At 35.2% G+C, this 26,697-nt stretch overlaps 1 protein-coding gene across 1 annotated transcript in view; it reads left to right on the top strand.

Annotated features, from left to right (window-relative positions):
- TAFA1 (TAFA chemokine like family member 1) overlaps positions 1–26,697 on the top strand; it is a 717,432-nt gene that overhangs the window by 171,998 nt on the left and 518,737 nt on the right. The gene's annotated exons all lie outside the window — the stretch shown is intronic.

The following is a 26,697-nucleotide window of genomic DNA, read 5'->3' as shown; positions in this document are numbered from 1 at the left end:
AACTTCTGTAAATACTCTGCAAGTATTAGCCTACTGAATTATCTAAAAATTTTGTATTGATTTTACTGTGGCTTCCTTTTCACAAATGAGACAAATTAGGCACTAATAAAATAGTTACTCCGTGTTTGAACTGGTAAGTGAAAGAACCAGAAATTGACCCGAGTGTTCTGAGCTCAGATTGGGCACTTCGTTGCTGTACTCATACAACATGTGCATAGAAAATGAACACACCCATACAGCACTGAGAAGAATGTGTGTGTAGATATGCTTTCTTTTTTTCAAAGCTGTTAGTACTAGTTGGCAAGCTGATAAAGACCAATAAAATCAAATGATGATTCAACAGATTTTCTAGGCTGGGTGTATTAGATAAATGGATATTTCAAGGAAGAAATTGTTCTAGCACAACCACAAAACAGGTAAGGGAGAAATAGTAAAATTGAGCAAAACAAATTGATTTTATAGATATTAAGTGAAAACCAAGATACTCTAGCAATTACAGTTTTCCCATGATTTATTTCTTTAATTTATCTATATCAGTGACCCATGGAGTATTGGCACAAAAATTTCAAATTCAACAAAAACCTAAGTCACTGGAAGGAAACACTGAATTTTTATTAGTTACCCCTCTTTTATTGACTTCTTCCAAACAAAATGAATTCTTCCCCTAGTAAGACAAAATGAAGTATTATACTTTACTAAGACACTGTTCATCTGTGAGTCATTCCATCCAATACACCGCAGAGACAAAGAAGCTCAACTTGACTGTGAAAGTGATGGTGCAAGTTACCATTGAAGAGACTTTTGTCCTTTGTCTTCTGTTTAACGTTGAAGTGAGGTGACAGAATTATTTTATGGAAAATAACAGATATAGAATGTGGCAAACTTGGATAAAACAAATTAAAAACAAATGAAAGAGAACCTCAGAACTTCTGGGTAAGGTGTTTCTCAATGGGTAATGAGATGGTGTGAATATCCAGGCTTCAGAATCATGTCAATGCCCAAGAGTCCAGAAGGCAGGAATGTGTGACCAGCCATCCTTCCTGCCCTCTGATTTGATGAAATTACTCCAGAGGATTCATTTTGAATGATGTCCTTTAACATTCAAATGCCTTAAAAAAAACACTGGCCATAAGAGGATCATGATCCCATTCTGATTTAATAGCAGAATAGTCAGGTGGTTCATGGGAATACGACATAAATCATAGAGAATATGTACAAGTTTTTTTTTTCTAACAGAAGAAAAGAGAAGTATAAATAAATGGTAGGACTACAGGCTTTGTGCGCTTGTGAGCATACTTCAAAACTTCTTGGAAAATAGAAGTAATCATGACTTTATTTCATTTCAGAACTTTCATTTTGCAAAAAAAATTCTTTGTAATACACATAGGATATTAAAAAATCCTATCATTTGATTTCAAAATGTTATTGCATTAGAATGAACCTTTGAATGCTATTTTGTTTTGAACTGTTTGAAGTATTCTTCTGCTGCCTAGGCTCAAACTCTGTTTTTCCCATATGCTAGCTAAAAATATTAAGCCCCTTGCATAAGCTCTTGTTGTCTCACTTTCTTATCAAGTGGGAATACAATTAATTCCTACCCTAAAATTTTTTAAAGTGTATTAAATTATCTGAAGATTTAACTTAGAACAATGCCTTGTCCACAGATAACTCAGTTACTATTTCAATAAGTAAATTTATTTTGAAGTTATCATTGTAATTATTCCTCAATTGCAGTTCTTATAGGTATTCTACTTATAGAATAAAGGGACATTGGGGAGCTTCAGTTTTTCTTCTTAGTAGAAGATATTGATTACATTTCCAACTGCTTCCAGACTTGATTGAAACCCTGTCAACTAAGTTTTGGAGTCCGCTCAGTGTTAACTATTTTAGACTCCTAATTTTCAGAGCTGTAAAAAAGTTGTGCTGTTTGAAGTCACAGTGTGTGTGGCAGTTTGTTATGACAGCAGGATAAAACTAAAATTTACTGAAAATTTTAGTATCAATTTAAAATTTAGTATAAATACATCTCAGTTACTGCATGTGATACATTTATATTTAACATTGTAGCTTAATGATGAAAATGGTGGCCTACACTAGGCAAACAGGATATTTTGATTTAGCAAAGTTGGTTGCCAGGTTTTAAGAATACCCACTTCTGGTTTTTCTAGCTACCTAAGGTTGTAGGGAAGTGTAAGGAGAGAGTATACCACACATTTTCATTCTCATACTGTTTTACATAGAATGTGTTCAGCTAAGTATGACTGAGTTGATGTAGGAGGAACAGTAATAGGTGATAACTGTTCAAGTTCGAGCCTATGATGTTAAAGAAGAGAGGAAGCATCTGTACTTGAAGTTAAGGAAAGCCATATGATTCACAAAGGCAAAAGAGGGTCCACCCAGGATAAGTGACCCAGGAGAGGCCAGAACGGGCAGTCCAGGGTAGAATAGAAAGATGGAAGTGGCCAGCGGGGAGAATGACATGACAAGTGTTTTGGGAACCATCATCAAAACCCCCTATTAGAGGGTCTCCAAAGAGTCATGGAAGAGCCCACATGTGAAAGACTCATCAATGCTTGTAATATCCTCTAGAGGGCCTAGTAATTTCTTTCCAAATTGTAGTCTTTGTGCCTCAGAAGTCAGGTTGGTGAGAGGCTATGGAGGAATTGGCAAGATAATGAGAAAAGAAAATTCAGTGTTTTTCTTTTTAAAGACTTATTTATTTTTATTTGAAACATATACACACAAACATACACATTATGCTTTTCCATCAAATAAATATTAGCAAATTAAATATAAGTATAGTATTATAAGTAACACAGACCACATCTATAGTATCTCCCTTTTATAGTTCAGTGCTGTGGAGCAAAATCTTCATTTCCAAGCCATCCTTTTGCCAACCACATGTTCCAGAGAAAGACTTAGAAGACAGAATTAACATGTGGTACATTTGTCTGTGTTCCATTTTATTTTCCTGCAGGCAACAGAGGAAAGTCATGATTTTTTTTTCACTTGTTCCCATGTGTAATCGTAAGATTATAGGATCAAGCTATACAAAAGACATCCATTCCCTTCTCCGTCCTCCCCCCCACCAATGTGAAACTAAAAAGCAGGTTAGAGCAGTGATGGTAGTGATTTTCTGAAATCTGTGTCACTCTTCGGAGTTGACCATTCCATGGTGACTTACCAGTGTCAGTGTACCCTCTTGGGACCCACCTCTTTCTATTCTTGGGTCAAACAATCCTGTTAGGAGGACTACCCTGCTCCTCTTTCCATTTGCGACCACCAAAATTGTCTGCAAACCCTTGTAAGTATCCTGCAGGGCCAAAATTGCCTCTTACTGTGAGGAAATGACCTACAATCAGAGAGCCTGCCGCTGCAGTCCTTTCAGTCATTTTGTTTGGTTTTGTGTTTTGTAAAATTTAAAAGAGATACAGGGCTTAAAAAAGTTCTGTGGAGCAAAAATTTGTACAGGAGTACAGCATGGCTTTCTATCCCTGAAACAGCAGGGTTTTGTTTTGGGAGGCTGAGTTGTTTTCTGCTTGGGTTTGCAATATGAGCTGCAGCTGGCACACTCCTGTCCTGGACTCCCATTCTTTGATTCTTTGTGGAGTTTGTTCTGGTTTAGGTTTTGGGATGATAGAAAACTGTAGAGTGAAAGCATGTTCTTGGCACAGAAGTTTTTCTGCTTCACCTTGAGTTCAGACCAATACATTATTTGATGAAGATGATAATAATGGTATTGATGATGGTGGTAATGACAAGGAAGATAGCATTAGCATCATAAATACATTCTTTACCTTACATTTTGATAAATCATAAAATGACCATTTTTTAAAAGAAACTTTTATTTATTTGAACAGAAAGACATAGATAGATGGACACAAAGAGAAAGAAATACAATCCACTGGTTTACTCCCCAAATGCCTGCAATGAGCAGCAATCAGCTGAGTTTGTTAAAAAGTCTCCTATATGGAACCAGGGACCCAAGTATTTGAGTCATCTTGCGTGCCACTCAGAGTTGAAACTCGAGTCTGAATCTATAGCGAAGAGTGGAACCTAGACATTATGACACGGCTCTAGGCTACCTTAACTGACTTAATCACTAAGCCCAATGCCCATGTCTAAAATGACTATTATTCTCTTTCCCTTTTTCTAGCAATTTTTATGGTTATTTGGTTTGTGCTTTGTGAGGAGACAACCTTCTCCCCCTCATATTGTGTCATTTGTTGGATACTTCCAGTATGGCAAGTTCTAGCTTAGGTACTAAGGATGCAAAGCTAAGTAAAGAATGGTTGCTATCTCTGAGACTCCATTTCAATCTGGATATGAAAGAAAACAAATCATATCAATACCATTTCCTTTGCTACCACTACCACCAGCAACTTCTTTGTCATTAATTAAAAATTGAAATTCAGGTGTCATTTTGCCTAATGGTTAACATTCTGGAGTCCATATCAGAATGTCTCAGTTAAAATTCTACCTCCACATCCTGACTCCTGCTATCTCCTTATGCTAATCTAGACAGAGTGATAATGATTCAAGTAAGTGAATTCAGTGGAACCCATGGAAGACCTGAATTGAGTTCCTGATCCCCAGCTTCAGGCCATTCCAAGTCCAGCTATTGTTAGAATTTGGTGAATAAACCAAAGAATGGCAATCTTTACCCTCTCTTTGTCTGCATTGTTTCTCAAACTTAAAGGACATTTTAAATAACAGGAATTGAACTCCCAATTGCACAAGGGTTGGTTTTGGCAAGAATCTGGGAATACGGGTAGATGCGTAGATGCAGACACACATTTTTAAATCATTGAGTTGTTCACATCAGTCAGAGGTTAAGGATGGGTGAGTTTTGGTGGAAGAATACAAAGATCAGTACCTAATTGAGAGAGGAGTGGGAAAAGTGTTCACAGGCATAGCATAATCCATCATTGGCATAACCAAACCTGGCAGAGGCTGAAAAGAAAAGCAGTTGCTAAGATAAGAGTTGATTAGTGGCATTTATTGCATGTGAAGCATATTTCATGCAGATTATGCCTATCATGTTAGATTTCAGTGTCTACAACATTTTTTTAAGATTTACATATTTTTGTTGGAATGGCAGATATACAGAGAGAAGGAAAGACAGAGAGAGAGATCTTCTGTCCATTGGTGAACTCTCCAAATGGCTATAGTAGCTGAAGCTAACCGATCTGAAGCCAGGAGCCAAGAGCTTCTTCTGTGTGTCAAGGTGCAGGGTCCCAGTGCACTGGGCCATCTTCAGCTTATTTCCCGACCACAAGTAGGGAGCTGGATGGGAAGTAGAGCAGGCAGGACATGGACTGGCTCCCACATGGGATCCTGATATATGTAAAGAGATGATTTAGCCAATGAGCTATTGCACTGGGTACTACAGCATTTCTTAAAAATAGAATAGGACCAGATGCTACATGCTATCATGTGCTTATAAACAACTATGCCTCTCTCTTAACTATCATGAACTGAAAAGCTTGACTTATTCTCATCGTGTTTGTGGAAGGAATTTTAAGGGCCAAAACCCTTGAAAGTTGAAGAAAACAGTTGAAACATTCCTTCAGCGATTCATATCCAATGTTTCAGTTGGCTCCACAACAGTGAAGTTGACTGTTGCTTAAAGACCTTGACCTGAGTATTCTTTCTGGTAGAAAGAATCTTACATTATTTGAATGCATTTGCCACTGAGAGAAGGGAGAATGTATGCTAGATCCTGATTATGTGCCACCTCATACATGTTCACTCTTCCTACACTGCCTCATTTGTGGCTTCTTGCTTGCTCAGATTCCAGTTCAGATAGGTCCAGTGGGAGTTTCTATTTTTACAGACCGGAAGTTCTTATGGGTGTTTTACTCTTGAGGACAAAAGCTTGATTTTCTTGGTGCTCAGTATGTAACTGCCACAGTAATTGTTTCAGTCCCTGAATCCGGAACCATGGGGTTCTGGTTTTCCCAGATGAATGAAAAAAGATAATAGCCCCATGCGGTGGACTTTGATGTATAAGCCCTAGGAGATGGAAAGAAGATAAAATATTGCCACTATTCCCTCTGGATTGCTCTTAGATGTGGCTTCTAAGCAATACATTGTTGTGTTCTGTTGAGATGCCAAAGCCAACTTGGTAACACACGGCCATGCTTTGGTTTCTCTTCTTTTCTGACTGGATCTTCCTCCTTCTCTTACTCTTGCTTCTCCAGGATTAAACACATCCTAATAATTTGCGGACATTATTTTTTCAGTATACGCTACAAGTCAATATTCAATAGCCACATGTAACTCTTCATTTTAAATTCTAGCGAATTTAAAATACAAAAGCCCCAAACTTTGTAGACATTCTACATTAGTTTAGGCTACTATAACCAAGGACATGGTTGAAGTGAATTAGATAGCATTTATTTCTGTTCTTGCAAAATATATCATTGAAGAATGAAAGAAAGGAAGACCCATGCATCACCCTGGAGCTCCACCTTTCAACTAATCAAATAGCTTTTTCTGTGTAGGTCAGTCATGGCTAATTGGCTGCTGAAAAAAATCTTTGAAGGACATGGTGCAGTATGTAAAACCAATATAATCACGTGGAAGAGTTTCATCCCTTGTGAATAATTCCAAATGCCTTACAGAATCAGTCATTTATCCCTTAACTTTCATGCCCTGTGGATTCAGGAATAAACTAGATCTCTCACATCCAGATCATTGCTCTTTCTGTTGTGTGCAGTATTTTCAACACTCTTACAAGGTTTGCATTCTCTGATTTCGTCCCATTACCAGCATAACTGCACTATGACGGTTTGTTGGCAGCTATTCCCTTCAAGGAGTGGTTTGTTTTTAAAACCAATGGGACATGAATAATGTACACATTTTAAAAACTATCCCTTTTCACTATCTCATTATGGCCCACTGTGTTTTTAGGAGCATATGTGTTAGTGGAGTGTTGGCAGTATTTATGACTTGATCTTCTAATTTATGAGCTCTTAAAGGTACACTAATCATCATCATACTAATTATTAATATTGTGCTCTGAGGGCTTTTCTCTCTAGCTCTTATTGTAGGCAGATAGCATTCCCTTAAAAGTAACATTTGGCAACTTCCAAGCTGAACAGGGCCAGGTCAGGCTGGTATATGGGCCAGAGAAATTTATGTGTGGATGGTGCTATCATAAGAAGTTATTTACTACATGAAAGGCTAACTTTGCCAGTTTTTAAATGTTAATGGCTTGTGGTGAAGATAAAAGGTTTATATTGTCTACCTAGAGATTTCAGAATTTTGTGATTCTGGCATGGGAATGGTTTGATTATATTGTAAGTCATTTTTTATTTCTCTTTTAATTAGAGTTGTTTATGAACTTTTATAAACTTAAAATCAAAATTTTCTGCAATGTTGTACAGAATGAATGATTGAGTTTAACATAGTGAATTTAGTGATTTGAGGGGCAGCTGTGGGAAGGGAAGCTATCACTATTGGTCCTAGGGGGAAAATGAACCAAAATAAAATTTTAAAATAGATTATATGAACTTTTCTAAGCCAATCCAGAATGTTCAGCTGCATATGTAGGACATTCTAATTAACTCAATAACTTAAATGTATCATCTTTAGCAAATTAGAGTTGCTCAGGGCCCAGCTTATTCTAAGAGGCTTTGCTTTAATGTTCATAAAAGTTTTAGTTCATTATTTAATATTGTCATTTATGAAATTACTTTTAGAAAGACTCCATTCAAAATATATCCTATCTCTGGATAAAGCTCTTTAGTTGTGTTTTCTCTTAATTGGTTGTATATTAATTTTTAACGTTTTAAGACATTAGACTTAAAGGATTTATTTTAGTATATAGCTAAAACTTGTTTACATTATTTATGTGGTGTTAATATTGCTAATAATGTATTCTATATATGTTATCTGTGTGGGTGATATTATTAGATCAAGTAGGAATCATTAGTTGAGCACTCAACATAAAAAATTCTGTTTGCTTCTCTGGAGTTACTTGTGTTTTCAGAATATTTAGGAAAATATATTGCCTTATTAAATCTGAATACAGGAAATATAAATACCTTTATCTAGATATCAATATTTAGGTTGAATTTTCATCTACCTTTCGGAGAAGCCTATTTTCAGAAATTATTAAAGTGTAATATAATAAAATGTTTTAGGGATTGCAGAAGATAATTCTGTAACCATCAGGTAGTTTAAAAAAGTGGAAAACAGGAAAAAATCCATGTTTTTATTATTGATAATCATTTTATATTTTTTCGTGTCTTCATTTTCAGTCTTCAATTGCTCCTAGCATGTTTGTGTTTTTGTTGGTTCGCTATTCAAGTCTACCATAAAATTTCATGCACATTGCATTTATGTTAAAAGATTTTCTGTATGATTTCAAGATATATTATATAATAAAAATGACTCTTGGGAATTACATGAGTGAAAATACAGTAATGATAATGTGAAAAATTTAGGCAATTCCTTCTAAAAGAGGAAACAGTTTTAACGTATTTCTGTTTTTGGTTCTCCTTGTCTTCTACTCATCTTATTGTTCTTGAGAGTTTAAAAAATATATATTCTGGATGGGAGTCCATAAGGAAATAAAAATGAAAAGCATGATTATATCACTACATATGTATTATAATGCCCCCCCCCCCAAAAAAAATCCCACACAGAAACATAACAATGCCAAATCTGGGGGAGTGTAGTAAATGGATCACCTAATATTGATGAGAAAGAGAAATTGCGCCAGGACTGCAAAATAGTTTGGTAGTTTATTTTGAAACTGAACATGCATTGACCATATGACCCAGCAATTGCCTACTTAGGTATTTGTCTCAGAGAAATAAAAATGTGTATTCACAAAATCCCTGCACATAAATATCTGTTGCAATTTAATTCACAATAGTTTGGAAGTATAAATATCCTAGATGTCCTTACTAAATGAATGGCTTAATAAATTGTGCTATATTTATTCTATGGAATACTACTTAACAGTAAGAAGGAAATAGTTACTTACAAATGCCACAACTTGAATGAATTTCTGAAGAATTATGTTAAGCATACAAACTCAGTCTCGAAGGCTATGTGGCATAGCATTCCTATCATAAAACATTATGAAGTGACAAAATTCTAGAAAGGGAGAACAGATTTGTCATTGCTGGAGTTAAGGAGAACTGTGAGCAGGTGGAAAGTGGATGTGATTATATGGGATTCATTATGATGAAGACACTGTTGAATTGCTTAACTCATGTTGAACACATGAATATGTGCATGTGAAAACATTTTCTAGTAATAAGCACAAAAACACAGAGTGCTTTTGTTACTTTTTCCAAAAAGTAAAAATATATGAAAAATAGTATTTTATGATTTTTTCTCAGAAGTAGCAAGATGTTATAGACATTTAGGCAAATGTGTATCATTTTAGTGTCAACCTGAAAATCTTGTAGATACGTGCCTTAGTTTGTGTGCCTCATCTTTTTAAAGGATGTTTAGGTATATTCTCTTTTTTTTGCTATTAAATTAATTCATTGAAATAGCAAATAAACATTCCAAATCAGTAGTTTTTCTAAACATGAATAGCAAGTTTATGACCAAAAAGTGAAGAAAAATTATTTTTCCAATGTCATAAAATGAACATGGCATTAAGTTTAAAGAGGGGGTGGGAGACCTGCTTTCTGAAAACCTTACAACATTGTTGAGAGAAATTGACGAAGACACAAGCGAATAGAAAGGTATTGTATGTTGGTTTGGAGGAAATAATCTTGATAAAATAGAATTTTTTGAAAAAAAAATACAAACCCTGTCAAAAATCACATGCTCCTTTCAGAGGAAATTGTGAAATTCCTATATAATTTCAAAATATCCAAAGTACCCAAGATAAAATTCAGTAAACACTTGTTCTGGATATATTACATTATCTAGCTTTAAGATCAAACTTGTGTGTTACAGATGTTGAAAACTAGACGTGTTAACCAATTGGATAAGGCAGACAGACCATAGTAAGCCTATACATTTACAGTCACTTGCTTTTCAACAAAAGTGCAATGAACTCAGGAAATGGGGAAGGATAGTGTTTGATAAATGTTCATGAAAAAGCTGGATATTTACATGGAAAAAAAATAACACTCCTAAGGAGTATCTTACACAAAAATCAAGTAAACTGGATGAAAGGCTTAAATATGTGAGCAGAATCTGTAAAACCACTCAAAGAATAGACAAAAAGCTCCTACTCAAACCAATAGTAAGAAAACATTACCAAATGAGCAAATACCTTGAACATAATTTTCTCAATGTTTACATCACTAAACATTAACTAAATGAAAGCATAAAAATCAGTGATATACCACCTGCTATTTGTTAGAATAACTATTACGAAAAGGTAAAAAATACCCGTATAATCAGGCTGTGAAAAAAAACCCTTTTACACATTCTGGTGAGAATTTAAATTAGCACAGTCACTACAGAAAACAATAGAGAGGTTCTTTAAAATACTAAAATAGTATCACTATGTATAATTAACAATGCCACTTTTGCCTATGTCTCCAGATGAATTGAAATCGGTATGCTAAAGAGCTATCTGAAATCCTCTGTACATTGTGGTATTATTCACGATGTCCAAGAGCATCTTTAGTGTTCACATTAGGTGAATGGATAAAAATTATCGTATGTTATTCAGCTTTTGAAGATGAAAACAGTGTTACTTACTACAACAATGGAAGATGTCTTGTATAATTATTATAAGTGAAATAGCTCATGCATAGAAAAACAAGTACTGTACGTTCTCTCACAGTACAGTAATGTTTCCAATAGTGTAGTGGGAAAGTAAAGAATAGAGAAGGGAAGGAATGGTGGTGACAAGACACAGAGCCTCACACCAGAGCAGTATATGTTAATGCTCTATTGCATGATGACTAGAATTCACAATAAAGCATGGTGTATTCAAAAATCCTAAAAGGGTAGATTTTAAATATTCTTACCACATAGAGAGATATATTTATTGGCTTGATTTAATCATTCCACAATGTAAATATGTGTCAGAACATCACATTATATCCTCTAAAATATATACAATTATGTCAGTTAATACTAAAATGAAAAGCAACATGGAAAGTCTTGCAATAAGCAAGCCTCTACCTTATGTATTTTTTCAAGTATTTTGAAATCTAGTTGAGAGATAGAGGTAGAGAAAGAGCAAACTTGTGAGCTCACTCCCCAAATTGTCACATCAGGTTGGAATGGGCAGGAGCATAAGCTGAGACCCTGAAACTCAATCCAGTGTGGATGGCAGGAACTAAATTTCTTGAGCCATCACTCTTCCAGGGTGTTTATAAATAGTATGCAAGTCAGGAGGTTTAGACCAAATTCAAACTCAGGTAATTCAGTGGGGAATCTGAGAATTTCAACTGTGAGGCTAAACGTTAACTCTATTAAATATTTTATTATTATTGTTAGGAGGTTAATTTATTGTGATCAAGCTGTTGAGTTCCATAGTTTGTACATTGTTAGTGTGAGTCACTGCATGCCAGGATTCTTCATAAATTGGCTGAGGATTTCTGTTCAAATTGATGAGAGCTTATTTTTTTCGTATTCTTAACAGAGTAATATTAAAATTTTACTATTTTTTCTTTTGAAGCACAATAATGTATCACTGACATTTTATTATTCCTTTTACCTTTAGTGAAGTTGAATATTATTTATATTTTAAATACACATTTTGTTAGTTTTTACCATTTTGACTGAATTTTTTTGGTCATTTATGAATTCATTAAATGTGCTATACAAAAAAGAGGTGGTGTAAATAATAATGTCATAAATTAGATTTAAGACAAAGCACTTTAGAGAAAAAGAGTGATGGAGTGATAGTTAATTTAAAAAAAATCAATACGACAGGTAGGTGCACCAGTTACAGTAGTATCTAAGTTGGATAGCTGAACTCCATAATGCATACAGAAAAATCTAAAGTATCTGAAAAAACAACGGACAACTTAGCCATTATTTGTTTGCAAATATATCAGAAGCTTTAAAATACCTTCCTCTACTAATCGACAAAAGAAAAACATAAAAATATTAGTAGCGATAGCAAAAGCTTAAACAACATCATGTACCAACTTATCCAAAGTGACCTTATAAAACAGTACACACTTAATCAGTAGAATATAAATTAATTTTATGAACATAGGGAACACTAACATACAGCCCATGGAAGACCATGAAACTACTGCCGATGAACACCAAAGTATTTAAATAATATGGCGTATCCTTTTAATAGAATTAAATTAGAAATCAATAACTGATGCATACATATTTAAAGATCATCCAGGTATTTGGCAAATACACATTTATAAATAACTCATATTTCAAAAAGAAAAATCTACTTCTGGGTGTACAGCTAAAGGAGCTGATAGCAAGGACTTGAAGAGAGATTTATGTACCTAATGGTCACAGTGGCACTCTTTATAGAAGCCAAAAGAGGTAAATACCCATTGATGGATGAATAGATAAGCAAAACATAATGTAATATACAGAGAGAGAGAGAGAGAGAGAGAGAGAGAAAAGGCATGCACGTGAGAGAATAATATTTTCAACCTTAAAAAAAAGACAATTCAGACATGTGTTACAACATGGGTGAATTTTTAGAAAATGATCCTGTGTAAAATAAGACAGAAAAGGATAAATATTGGGATTCCCTTGTGCAGAATTTATGGAGCCAAAGTAGAGTAGTAGTTGCTGTGGGCAGTGGGAAGGGGACATAGGAAGTTATTGTTTCAGGAGTACAGACCTTTATTTTGGGCAGATGGAATATTTACAGGCCTGGATATTAGTGATAGCTATTGAAAATGTGAATGCTTAATGCCATGGATTATTATATTTAAGAGAGTTAAGATGGTTAATCTTGTGTCATATGTATTTTAATACAGTGAAAAGAAACTAGATTGTAGCACAATTTAGAATGTGTTTTTAGTAGAATAAGCATGAGAATAGAATGTTAAATTTTGTGAGATGGAGCTAAAGCATGTCTCAGAAATATTTTTACAGATTTAACTACTTGAATTTAAAAATCTAAACTTGTGCCATAGGACATTAGTCAAAACAAAACAAACCATAAATTCACAGAAGAGAAGTAATACAGTAATGAAAATAAGAATAATAAAAGGAAATATTGCAAATAATTTATATTGACACTGTAGAGGAAATGGACAGATATGTTAAAATGTTTCCAAAATGAGCTTCAAAAGGAAGCATAACATCCAAATGATAATAAAATGTAGCAACCAAATAACCCTAGGTCTATTTTTCAGAAAGATTAACTTATTTATTTGGAAGACAGAGTTACATACAGAGGACAGTGGAGATGGGAGCCAGGAGATTCCTTTGCATCTCCCACAAGGGGCAGGGGCCCTAGTACTCGGACCATCTTCTGCTGCATTCATAGGAAACTGGATCAGAAGTGGAGCAGCCAGTGATATGTCAGTGTTCGTACGGGATGCCAGTGCCACAGGCAAAGCCTTTACCTGCTATGCTGTAGTGCCAGCCTTAACCCTAGATTTGTTAAAGACATGGAATTTATGGATTAAAAATTCTTCAATAAAGAGCACTGTAGCAATATGTGGCTTAACTAATGAGTTTTATAAACACTTGTTGTAGAAAGTAAATCTTACACAAACTTTTCAGAGGCTAAAAGATCTACTTACTAACACATCTTATAGGGAAATTATTGTAATGATTTCAAAACTAGATTAAGATATATCAACAATAAAAGCCAATGCTGTGTTGAAGGGGGCGAAGTTATCACCAGCAATGCTAGCATCCCACATGGATTCCAGTTCAAGGCCTGGAACTCCAGTTCTGATCTAACTTCATGCTGATGTTCCAGGACAGCAGCAGAAGCTGGCCCAAGCGCTTGGTTCCCTGCCAATCATGTGGGAGACTCAGATGAAGCACCTAGCTTCAGCCTGGACATTTGGGGAATGAACCAGCAACTGGGAGACCTCTCTGTCTGCCTCTCCTGTGTCCCCAAACTCCACCTTTCAACTGAGAAATAAATCTTTTAAAAAGTCTCAAGAATAGAAAACTGCACATGAGTCTTATCTACATGTCTCATACCGTGAATATAGATGGAAAAATCCTTAAAATGGGCAAATCAAAGTCAATACATGTAAAAGAATAGTTTGTTATCAAAAGAAGGACTCGATCCCAGGAATTCAGGAATTCCTTAAAATTCAATTATAAGTTAATGGTCTTTGTCATGTTAAAGGAATAAAGGATAAAAAGACTTTGGTTATCCTAATAGGAGGAGAAAATTCTTCAAAAACAACAAAATGTCTGTGATGAAAGCTCTATGAGACACGTATCAGAAGAATATTTTTCAAATTTGGAAAATGGCAGTTACAAAAAATTGCAAGAAATTATGTGCTTCGTAAAGGCTACATATGTTTTTCCTAATCCGGAATGATTCAAAGACCTGCTCCCACTTTGTCCATTCAGTATTGTACTGGAAATTCAGACCAGTTCAGTAAGGCAAAACAAAGGAAGAAGACACATCCAGAATGGAAAGAAGAAGAAATTGTCACATGTATAGAAAATCTTAAACAGGCTCTTTAAAAAAACTATTAGAGCAATTGACTTTAATTACTTTACAGTTCAAAATGTCCTTATACGAAAATGAACTTTATTTCTAATGTCAGTTGTGAACAACTGGAAAACAATATTAAAAGCATAATTGCACTTAAAATGTCAATGAAAATAAACAACCCTTTGGAATAAATTTGACAAGAGTATTTAAGATGCTGAAGCTTTAAAACGCCACAGATACATTAGAGAAAACCTAAATGAGTGGAAAGTGGCATGTACATAGATTTGAAGACTTTATATCTTGTCAGTTCTCAAATTTTACATATATTCACTGCAGTTCTCATCAGTGTTTCACCAGAATTTTTGCAGAAATTTTTACCTATTTTTAAATTAAATTGAACTATTAAGGGAATAATGGTACAAGACAATACTGAAGGAATTATATGGCCTGATTTCAATATTCAGTATAAATTTAAATTGAAGAAAACAGTTTGGTTTTGTCTTTGAAATAGAAAAACTAGAGTAGCAGAATAGAGTCTAGAAAGTGTTTTGTGCACAGATGGTTAACTGATTTTCAAGAAAGGTATAATAAGAATTCCACAGGAACAGAACTTGGTATAGTTGATGTATTGGGCAAAGTAATGTGTTCCCACCCCATAAGATCTCCATATTTTATTTCCCAGAATCTCTGAATATGTTTAGTTACATGGCAAAGAAGATTTAAATTGCTAATAGCTGACCTTAACGTTGAGAAATTATGGGTATCCCTTCAGTCTCAATATAATTGCAAGTATTCTTTAAAAAGAAAGAATAAGGCAGAGGAGAGCCAGGAAAATGGCTGAATGAGGAAGACTGAGCCCAGTGTTAGTAGTGAGGGAAATTAGGTGAAGTCACCCCAGAGACTGCCTCTATGATATACATGGTTTTGCACTGAATTTAATTAAGAAGCAGCAAACGGGCCATTGTTGTGACACAGTCACTTGTGACAGTAAAGTCCCATATTGCCAGTTTGAGTCTCTGCTGCTCTGATTCTAATGCAACTTCCTGCTAATGTTCCTGGAAAGGTAGCCCAGATGGCACACATACTTGGGATCCTGTCACCCTTTGCTCGAGCCATTTGCTTCCATTCATTCAACTCTCCTACTCTTCTCCTGCAGCCTAAGCCTATTTTCTGTCAGTTCTCTAAAGTGTGTGTTTTTTTTTTCCTGAAGATGCTGTATATGTGAGAGTTCTAGGCCAGTGCTTCTTGAGGTTTGTTTCATGTTATGTGCTCTGCATGTATTAAATTTTCTGCTGCTTCTCTTCTCTATTTCTTGTTAGAGAAAATGTTCCAATCAAGAACTTAAGGGAATAGATGAGAAATTACATTTTCTTCTTGACATTGACTTTAAAGACTTAGGAAGGGGGATGTATGTCCTTGAATATGGGTCTTTCTAGATAGAAAGAAAATGGATCCTCCCTTATAACACCTAGAAATAAACACAGCTGTGCTGACAAACTGATTTTGACTCAGTGAGATATCTTTGTTGGAATTTTAACTTTTCATCAAACTGTTAGGTGAAAAAAATCGTGTTGTCATGAATCAGTAGTTTGTGTTGATTTGCTAAAACAGCCATAGAAATATTATAATTAAATATCTGTGTGGGTGAAAGATCTACATCATTACTTTGTATGATTCACAAATCAAATGGAAATGATTCCTAAACCTAAAAATGAAAGCTAGAATCAGAAAACCTCTGGAAAAGATGAGAAAATAACTTTGTTTCTTTAACCAAATATAGTGCAAAAAACATGAGTCAGAAAGGGAAAAAATGACAAATTAGATTTCTTCATTTTAAAACACTTTATCTTTGGAAAAAGCTCTCAAAAGTGAAGTACAGGGAAAACCTATATCAAAATTTTAGTCTGTATGTTACAAGCTCACTGACAATATCATAACAAATGTAGTGGTGTGGGAAACAAAAATATTTCTCTTCAGTTTTATAAGGGAGCAAGGATTCCTACTTTTACTACTCTTACTCAGTGTATTGTTAGAAGTATTAGGAAAAGCAATTAGGAAGAACAATGAAATTGGAACTGGAGAAGCCAAAATATCTGTTTGTACATGTATGGAAGTAACTAAGGCACCTTAGAAAAATGCTCTTAGAGCTGATTAATCAATTACTGTAGTTACAGGATGTAAAATCAGTGTACAAAAAGCAGTAACATTTTTATACACTAATAATGTATAAAATAATGATTTTACTGAAAGGGAAATCAAGAAAGACATCTCATTCAGAATACCTATAATGTTAAGTGGCTAGTAATAGATTTAACCATAGAAGTGAAAGATTTCTATAGTCAAAGTTATAAAGCACCGATGACAGAAATTGTCAGGGAAACATTGCCACATAAAAATGGAAATAGCGCTTCTTTATGTGTTAGAAGAATTAATGTTACTAAAATGTCTGTACGCCTAACGTGATCTACAGAAGCAATGCACTTCCTATCAAAGTACCAATGACATTATTCACAGAATTAGAAAAAAATTCTAAAATTTATATGCAGCCACAGAAGCCCTATAATAGACATAATGATCCTAAGGGAAAAACCAAGTTAGCGACATTACATCACCAGATTTCAAATGTACTAAATAGCTATAAGATTTAAAACAGCATGGTAGTGGTATAAAAACCAACATATAGATTGATACAACAGAATAGAAACTCCAGAAACTAATTTACATATATGTAGTCAAGTATTTTTGACAAAGAAGGCAAGAACTTGCACTGGAGAAAATGTCTTTTCAATAAATGGTGTTGCAAGACTGAATATATATATTTGTGAAGAAAAACAAATTTAGAACCCTACTCTTCACTACTTTTAAAAATCAACTCAAGATGAATTAAAGACCTAACTGTGAGACCTAAAACTTTGAAATTACTAGAAAGAGACAATGGAAACAATTCCTGACGTTGATGTAAGAAATGATATTTGCAGCCAAAAAAAAAAAAAAAAACCCAAAAAACAAAACCAGATAAATGGATTTTTATAAAACTCAGAACCATATGTAGAAAAAAGGTAATAATCTATGGAGTGAAAATATTTTGATAGAATGGGAAATCAATGTTTGCAAGTTACTTTTCTAATGAAGGATTGACATTCAGAATATGTAAGGAACAACAAGAACAACAACTCAAGACAACTGATCCAGTTAAGAAATGGGCTAAAGACCTGAATAGGCATTTTTGAAAAAAAGAAATACAATGGTCAGCAAAGATAAAACAAAGTGTTTAGTGCCAGTGTACTGTTAGAAAAGTGCAAATGAAAGCCACAGAGTGCTATCAAGGATGTAGAAAAAGTGGGAACTCTTACACACAGTTGGTGATTAAACAATTTAGTGCTGCTATTATGGAAAATAATATGTCTATTTCTTAGCACCTAGAAATAGAACAGCGATATGATTCAGCAATCCCACTGCTGAATGTACTTTTATGTACCTAAAAGACGTAAAATTCTTCTATCATGGCGATACCTGCTGCATAATATTTATCACGTATGTATTATCCCTATTCATAATGGACAGTCAACCAACATGTATTTAATCATATGAATGAATGTGTTCTTTCTGATATACATCAGCCTTAGAGCAAAATACAAAATAGATATATTGGTAACCAAGTATATACATATCTTCTCACAAATAAACTACAAAATGGAGCGTAGCATTCCAGAAAGTGAAGGTACGTTGCACTATGGATCTCTACTTGCAAATAAGAGGAGGACTCCCAATGAAACAGTTAAATATACCTTGGCAGTATGATACTAAATGTTTTACATTTATCCATACATATAATTCCACGGAATAGTTAAATAGCAGAAAGCTAAACTTGTTACTGTTGCTAAAGAATTATAGTACTGAGATAATATGTGGGAAAATGGTAGGAAGGGAAGACACAGCAGGAGAAATCCCTACACCTAACACAAGTGTATCATGGAAAAATCAAATAATAATCATGCATTTTAAAAAGAAAGATGAATGAGGAAATATTTATATACCCAATGAATGACTATTCAGCCATGTGAAGGAATTGAGCTTCTGTAATTTGCAGCCCAATGGGTGGAACTAGAGGATATCATGGTAAATGAAATAAGCTAGGCACAGACTAATACCACATGTTCTCTTTCATATGTTGAAAATAAAGAAAACGTCTGCGTGCGGAATAGTGATCACTAGACTGGGAGAGGGAGGAAAGGATAAATGTATTGTGGATAATAGGTACAAAAATCAGAGTATCATAGTCACATTGAAGTGATAAGTTCCTCGTACTACACACCTTGGGGGGAGGGTAAGTATAGTTCACAGAAATCAGGCTTATATTTTATAAACCATTAACAAATGGGATTGCAAGCCTCTAATAATAAAGTAATACCAAAGGAGAGGAAATGTTGATTTCCCCAATTTGATAGTGCATATTTTATACATGTATTGAAATAACACAGTATCCCCCAGATACATATAGTTATTGCTAATGAAATGTTCAAAATAATAATAAGTTAAATCTGTTAAAAGATTTTTAGGAAGAAAAGATAATTGGCAAATTCATGGTAAATATTTGCAAAGCCATTTGTCTGACTACAGACTATTTTGAGTATATAAACAACTTAAAACATAAATTGTAATAAGAAATGTGCAAATGTTTAAGAGCACTTGTTGGGGAATATATATTAGAGTAAGTTGATTTTATGTGCTTCATGTTGCTTTTTATCAGAGAAAGGAAAATTACACAAAAAGCAAACACTAGACACACATTTGAATGGCTTAAATCAAAACAAATGATGGTAGTAAGTGTTGCAAAAAGATGTAAATCCAATGAAACTCTCCTTTATTGCTGATAGAAATGCAAAAATGTTATAAATACTTGGGAAAATGAGTAGAAATTTTCTTACGTGTTAAAAGTATGCTGGTTTTATTATATTCCTTTTTGGTTGTCTACTCCAGAAAGTTTTTAAATATCATTTAATAGAACAAACCATCAACTGTAAAAGCATAATCAAAATGTGGTATAAACAAAAATAGAAAACTATGCAGCATTCTAAAGGACAAAATACTGGTAAATGCAGAAATACAGAGAATTCTCAGTATACCCCTAAGTGAATATCATTCTGCTGACAAACAGAAAATAGATATGAATAACTGAGTACTTCATGGCTCATTTCAAGTGAAGTCCTAGAAAAACAAAATTTTTGTGACTGAGAGCTTATTTGTGATTGTAAGGAGTAAGGAAAATGAATTGATGGACTAAAATGAGGAGAAACACAGATGAAAGAAATATTCTCTGTTTTAAGTCAGTGCTAGTTACAAGGCTGTATATGTTGGGCATAACTCACTGACCTGGGCACCTAAAAGGGTAGATTTTATTATGTCTATCTTGTATTTCGGTGAAGTCCTTAAGTTATTAAGAAATGACTTTTTAGCATTTATTATTTTTATGTTTAGATATAATTAGCACTAATAAAGAATATTTATTGGGTCTTATTATAAATTCACATTTACTGAATTTGCTTTTCAAAGTTGTGGAAACCAGTCAATTGTATGGGTCACTAGTCAATTGTAAAGAACCCTGATGGAAATGGCTGGTATAGGTGAATTATTATCTAATTGTACATTATTCCTGAAAAAAAAAATAGCCATAATGTCTACCTCAGTATTGTTAATGGATAAAATGAAGTGAGGCTCATGAAATAGTAGTATTTCAAAAATTTATTGGAAATGGGATGAAAAAATAAGACTTAATAAAAACATTTAATTGAAATGCATGCATGACTTTTAAAATAAGCATCCCAACAAATTATACAGGGGCCTATGTATTTAGTTTTTAGGCAATCTTCTGCTTTTACCAGGTATGATAGAAGAGATCTGGTTTGAAAGTGGAGCAACTGAGACATTGCAGGCTGGGGCTTAACTTGCTCTACCAAAACATCAGCTCTTATTTGCTTATTCAGTATTTCATATATTGATTTTTTTTTAGTAAGAATCATTTTATTTTTAAGTTCACATTTTTGTACCTCTGTGTTGCTGCTTTTTTGTTTACTTGAAAATTTAATTGTCATGATGCATTAAGATGATCAATTTTGAATTTTACATGTGAATCCAAAGTTAAAAGGAAAGTCTTGAGGTCCTTACATGCCGGGCTATAATGTTATTTCTGATTTTCAAATTGTGGATGCAGTGTGCATTTTACCTTGTGATAGGCAGTAGAGGAGAAATTCAAAAACCCATGTAAATGCAGTTGAAAGTTAGTGTCATTGGTGTAGAACTTTTTGAAATTGACACACACAGAGCCTTCCAAAATTTCTTAGAAAATGCATATTATGTAGAAACTCCAGGTGTTTCAAATTTGAACTTTGCATCAACATAAAGTTACCTTTTAATGCTGTGTCCCTACAAATCCTTTGAAGCCCTCTTGCATTTATGCCCTTGCAGCAAATTATGACAATTTTTTGGAGAGTTTCAGATATTTGTTTAAATTTATCCATAGTATGTTAACATTTCTGAATGTGGGGTAACTAGCCTTCATGATGCTTAAAACACTGGATTTGATGGTTCTTTCCAAATCTTAACACGTAAGCATGCCCATAGTCTTCCATTTCCCTCTAGGAAACTGACCCTTGAATCATGTTAGCTTCTCATACTTGGAGAATCAGTGTAAGTCTCCTAATCTCCTTGTGAGTTTCTTATCCCTAAAATAAGGATTAAGATGGTCTCACTTTGCAAAGGATTATAAGATTTAAATGGGTGATATAGATCTAAGTATCATGGCTGATACTTAGCTAGAGCTGGAGAAGGGTCTGCTGCTTTATTGCCCGTTTATGATTCTTGAAGCTATGTTTTGGAATAGAGAAGTGTGTATGACACAGGTGTAAAACATTCCTAATGGACATTGTTATTATTGATTGAATAAATAAGTAATGAAATGGGTTATATATTTAATATATAATAAGATTCTTCATTCCAAATGCAACTTCCTCAGCAAATGTCTTCCTGGAGTAGGAACTTGATATTGGTCAAATGATGTTTATTCTCTAATAGTTCATTATCAGAGCACGTACAATAGCCTTGTGTATTTCGTGACTCTGGAAAGTCTTTGTCCTCATAGATGAGTTGCTTAGCTAATAGTGTTTATCTCTCCTATGAGCAAAATGTTTACCACAACAACCACAAAACTTAGTTACAAAATGAAAGCTTTGCCACAATAAAATACAGTTTTCTTTGACACAATTAACAGTGGTTCTAACAGAATTTCATGTTGTGTGCAGATATCTAGGGTTATCATCTTTACTATTGTTGAACTGTGTGCACGAAACAGGTGTCTTGAACTGCGTTTATGCTTCCCAGAAATATACTGTGCTTGAATCAGACATTATTGTTATTTTCTTTCTTTGCCTTAATGTTAGGAAGCTCTTCTTAATGCAGTTACCTTTAAAAGGTACTTTTTTATAGTTCCTTTTTTGTAATAACTCACATACAGGAAAATGAAATAATTAATGAAATACGTCTAAAGTAAGAGGTGACATTTGTTCTAGCAGTAAAGGTGTCAGTTAAGACACCCACACTGGAGTACTTGGGTTCAATTCTGGATCCAGCTCCTGAAAGCAGCCTTCAGCTAATGTGAACTCTGAACAGCAAACGATGATGGTTTGAGTATTTGGGTCCCTGCCAGACATGCGGAAAAGCAGGTTAAATTTTAGGCTCCCAGTTTCAGCCCAACCAGTGCTGTTGCCGGCATTCAGAAGTGTGCCCCAAACATAAGAGCTCTCTGTCTCTCTTCTTGTCAGTCGACCTCTTAAATAATGTTTTCAAATATTTCTAAAATATGAGTAATTAGTGAATATATGTTCCTCAAAATAAATTCTATTACTTGACAATTTTCATGCATTTTAGTTTTGGGATCTTGGCTACATTTCTACAGAATTCCATACTATGTCTGTCTGATGAAAATTCTCCATCTCATCAGTTATTTGTCATGAAGTACTCTGATAAGCCCATTAGCTCAACTGGTACACTGTATTTAAGCAAGTTTTTTCAAAAACTGAAATGGATAGTACAACTTTTGTTTGATATGCCACAAGGAAGTATGCAAAGATTTCAAAAATTTTTTGCACCGCAATGAACTTCTTTTAATTTCATTTTCTACATGCTTTTTGACATAATTTTGCATTAGTTGGGAAATATTAAGAATTGAAGATGAAAATTCCTGTAACAGTATCTACCAAGCACTACCAGAATGCATAGTGAATTTTTCAGTAATATGAAGATTAAGTATTGATCACAATTGTCTGTGTTGAAGTCTTTGCCGAATATCTGATGGATGCCCAAATATGCATTTGTTGATGAATTTTCCAGAAAGTTTGCTGGGAATTTGTGTGAGTGGTGCAATTGTTAACATGCCACTTGGAGTGCCAGCATCCTTTATCTGTGTATCACTGTCTAGATTCCAGGACATAGGATTGGGGATTATAATGGTACTTCCAAAAGTGCTAGTATGATTTTGGTTTTAGGTGAGAGTTCCCAATACAGAGAAGTCATCGCTTTTACCATTAATTTAAACTAAGCAAGCTGATGCTGTCTCCTGGGAGTCACATGTGTCTCATTTTATTTTATTGTAATGATGGCTCATTTTTAAACATAGAGCAGACTTTTTTTTTTTAAAGATTTGTTTATTTTTATTACAAAGTCAGATATACAGAGAGGAGGAGAGACAGAGAGGAAGATCTTCTATCCGATGATTCACTCCCCAAGTGAGCCACAACGGCCGGTGCTGTGCCAATCAGAAGCCGGGAACCAGGAACCTCTTCCGGGTCTCCCATTCGGGTGCAGGGTCCCAAGGCTTTGGGCCGTCCTCGACTGCTTTCCCAGGTCACAAGCAATGAGCTGGATGGGAAGTGGAGCTGCCGGGATTAGAACCGGCGCCCATATGGGATCCCGGGATGTTCAAGGCGAGGACTTTAATCGCTAGGCCACGGCGCCGGGCCCAAGCAGACTTTTTTAATTGCAGTATTTTCTCAAAGAATTATGCATGTAACCTCCATTAACACTTTTAAAAAGGCAACATTTTGTAGAGAGAAAAATATATCCCCCTAGTGGAAGGTTAAATTTCATTCGTAATAGCGGCTTTGACTCAAGTGACCAATATTGGGAAAGAGATTGAGCACTGGACCGAGTATGGATGGAAGGATCTCTACGGACAGGAACAGCAAGTGAGAGTGGTAACACTATCTGAAGGAATATGAGTGTAGGACATGATGCTATTCCCCAAATTATCAGGGAAAGGAAAAAAGAAAGAGGAACAAAAATAGTGCACTCTGTTTTCTACTCCCACTTCCCCGATGTTCAAGTTAATCTTTCCTTAGATGGAGTTTTTGCATCAGATTTCTCTTCTGAAAAAGTTTAATGTTTTCCAGGCATTCTTCCAGTGAGAAATAAACCAAAAGCTTTTGTTTATTTCTGTAACCATCACTGTATCCTCAGGATGTAATTCTCAGAGGCCCACTTGTTGGTATTCTAAGAAAATTTGCTGCCTCCTGTGTGATAAAATTGGCACACACAGTCATCTTTTCATCTGAAGTCCAGTGAAAAAGTCTTGTAATCTTCCTACAAGTCAAGGGTCTGCCTAGCCCAATGGCGTGTTTTGGGGAATGCAGCTTTGGGGAAGCCACTTTCCTGGTTGTCTTGCTTTTTCCCTGCTTCCTTCTCTTCCTTCTTCGTCCTGGCTGCTCTCTTTCTCTGTACAGCTCTTGCTTTTCTCTCGCCTCTCCTTCCTCTTCTCCCACCCACATTAGTTTTTGTAACACTGCTGAGAAAACTATGTCCCAACTTTTAAGCACTCTGAAATTTGTTTGACAAAAATTGTACCCTGAATTTAATCTGATTATTAAAAGAAAACTGCAGATCCAATTTCCTATAATAACTTGCTATCATTTTATCTCCTTTTATCTTCAGGACTTAGTTAAAATCCTCTGAAGTGGGTGGTACAAAGAGAAAAATATTTCTCTAATATCTAATGCAGGCAACACTCTTTCAAAAATTTAGAAACTACATTACAGGTTTTTTTCCTGTAGTGGGTTTATAAGGGATATTTCTATATTTGTGGTTCAATACTCAATTATATTTATTTTCACAAGGGAGGGAGGAAAGGAGGAGAGAGAGAAAAGGAGAGAAACTATTAAATATATCTTAACAATAGGATGCTGGACCCTGCCATTCTCCATAGCTACAGTGTCAGGCTTCACTTAAACAATAGGCCACTGGACTGATGACTGTTTTCTGAAGGACAATTTTGTTGTAATAAAATAGGGGAAAATCAGTGGGGGGAGGGAGAGGAGGAGAAATTTCAGAGCCTTGGAAACTATCATAAAGGAAATTAATTAATTTCTAAAAATTTGGCTTTTGTATCAAGTATAGATTTTGTTTTCTTTTTAAAGATTTTTTATTCATTTATCTATTTATCTATTTGTTTATTTGAAAGTTACATAGAGGGAGATAGGGAGGGAGGGAGAGAGACAGAGAGAGATTGAGAGTGAGAATCTTCCATCTGCTTGTTCACTGCGGCAGCTGACTGTAATGCTAAGACTGGGTGAGACCAAATCCATGATCCAGGAGCTTGTTCAGTGTCTCCTTCATGGACACAGGGGCACAAGTACTCAGGCCAGGTATTTTTTCTTTTTCCAAGCCATTAGCAGGGAGCTGGTTCAAAAGCAGAGCAGCCAGGACTTGAACTGTTGCTCATATGAGATGCTGATGGAAGATCTCTCTCTCTCTATTTTATTACATTTCGTTTTATGACATTGTTTTGTAGGCTCTGAGGTTTCCCTAACCCCTCCTCATACCCACCCCCCGATGGTGAATTACTCCACCCTATTGCAGTATTACAGTTCAAATCCAGTCATGCTTCTTTCATTGCAAGCATGCACCATGCATAGAGTCCAGCAGCTTATTGTTGAGATAAATTCAACAGTTTCTTGGGGAGACCATCTCTGGTCTAAAAGCAGAGCTGACTGAATATTGTCCCAACCATTTGAAAGCCCTAACATAACATCAACAACAGTTTACACATTATGGAATTAATTGACATGGTATTGAGTGACTGATATGTTAGAAAATGCAAGTTCTTAACCATGTCCTGTGGCTACTTCATTGACATTTCAATTTTAGTTTATATACAACCGGCTTCTATCCACCTTAAAATGGCTATAGGATACTATTTAGCTGTCTCGTGTCTATTTTCATTTTTGTGTTTGGCAGTTTATTGTATTGAAGCATAATTTTTACTGAACTTGGCAGATTTTAGGATAGTCCAAACTGGCTTATAACTTTAACAAGGCATATGTCAATAGTTGAGGCACAGAATAGTTTCAGGAGGGGTGTGTGTGCAGAGAAATCTTCAATACCCCAGTGAGGAGTAACTTATTTTCGTGTCCTACCTAGTAAGGTATGTGTGAGTCCCTGCTGACCGTTTCCTGTCTGGTTCTAAGCTTTCCTTGTTGTTCTCTGTCTATTCTAATTTTTTGTTGTTCTTTTTTTGTTTTGTTTTTTGGGGGGAGCCTCTGGGGAGACCCTGATGATCATTGCAGGAGAGGGTGGGGATCCAAAGTTGGAACTAAGTAAGGACCAGAGAAAGCTCCTCTCCCTAGTCCTGAAGGGAGTTTAGTGTTCTTCTGTTTCTGCAGACCACTCAGGGCTCCTGGCTGTTGTTACGATGACATTGGTTCCTCTGAGGAAGGATTTGGGCTTCTTCCATCCCATGTGGGAGATTCAAATGGGAGTGGATGACCTCACAATTCTCCGCCTCCGAAGGCACTCCAGTTCGCCGTGGTCTCGTTGGCAGTTGGGATGTAGTCCTTGGTGCCTGTACTGATAGTCCTTGGTGAGGATCCGGGAGTCTCCAGGGTTGGGATACAAGCCTCCTCCTGTCCATCTGCTCCACTCTGGGTTCCCCCCTGCTCTGTGCATATGACCTCTTGTTAAGAGGTTGTCAGGATCACTCTTGATTCCCCCTGTATGTCTTTGTAGTTTTACTATTGTCTAATGTTGATTCGAGTCTGTTGTCTATAAGTTACCTGTTAAGTACTTGATAGGTTATACTTCATGTCTTCCTCACACAT

Source organism: Ochotona princeps, chromosome 21 (assembly GCF_030435755.1).
Source record: "Ochotona princeps isolate mOchPri1 chromosome 21, mOchPri1.hap1, whole genome shotgun sequence".
In the NCBI taxonomy this organism is placed as follows: Eukaryota; Metazoa; Chordata; class Mammalia; order Lagomorpha; family Ochotonidae; genus Ochotona; species Ochotona princeps.
Note: the sequence above shows the minus strand (reverse complement) of the source record. Positions and strands in the feature narration are given on the sequence as shown.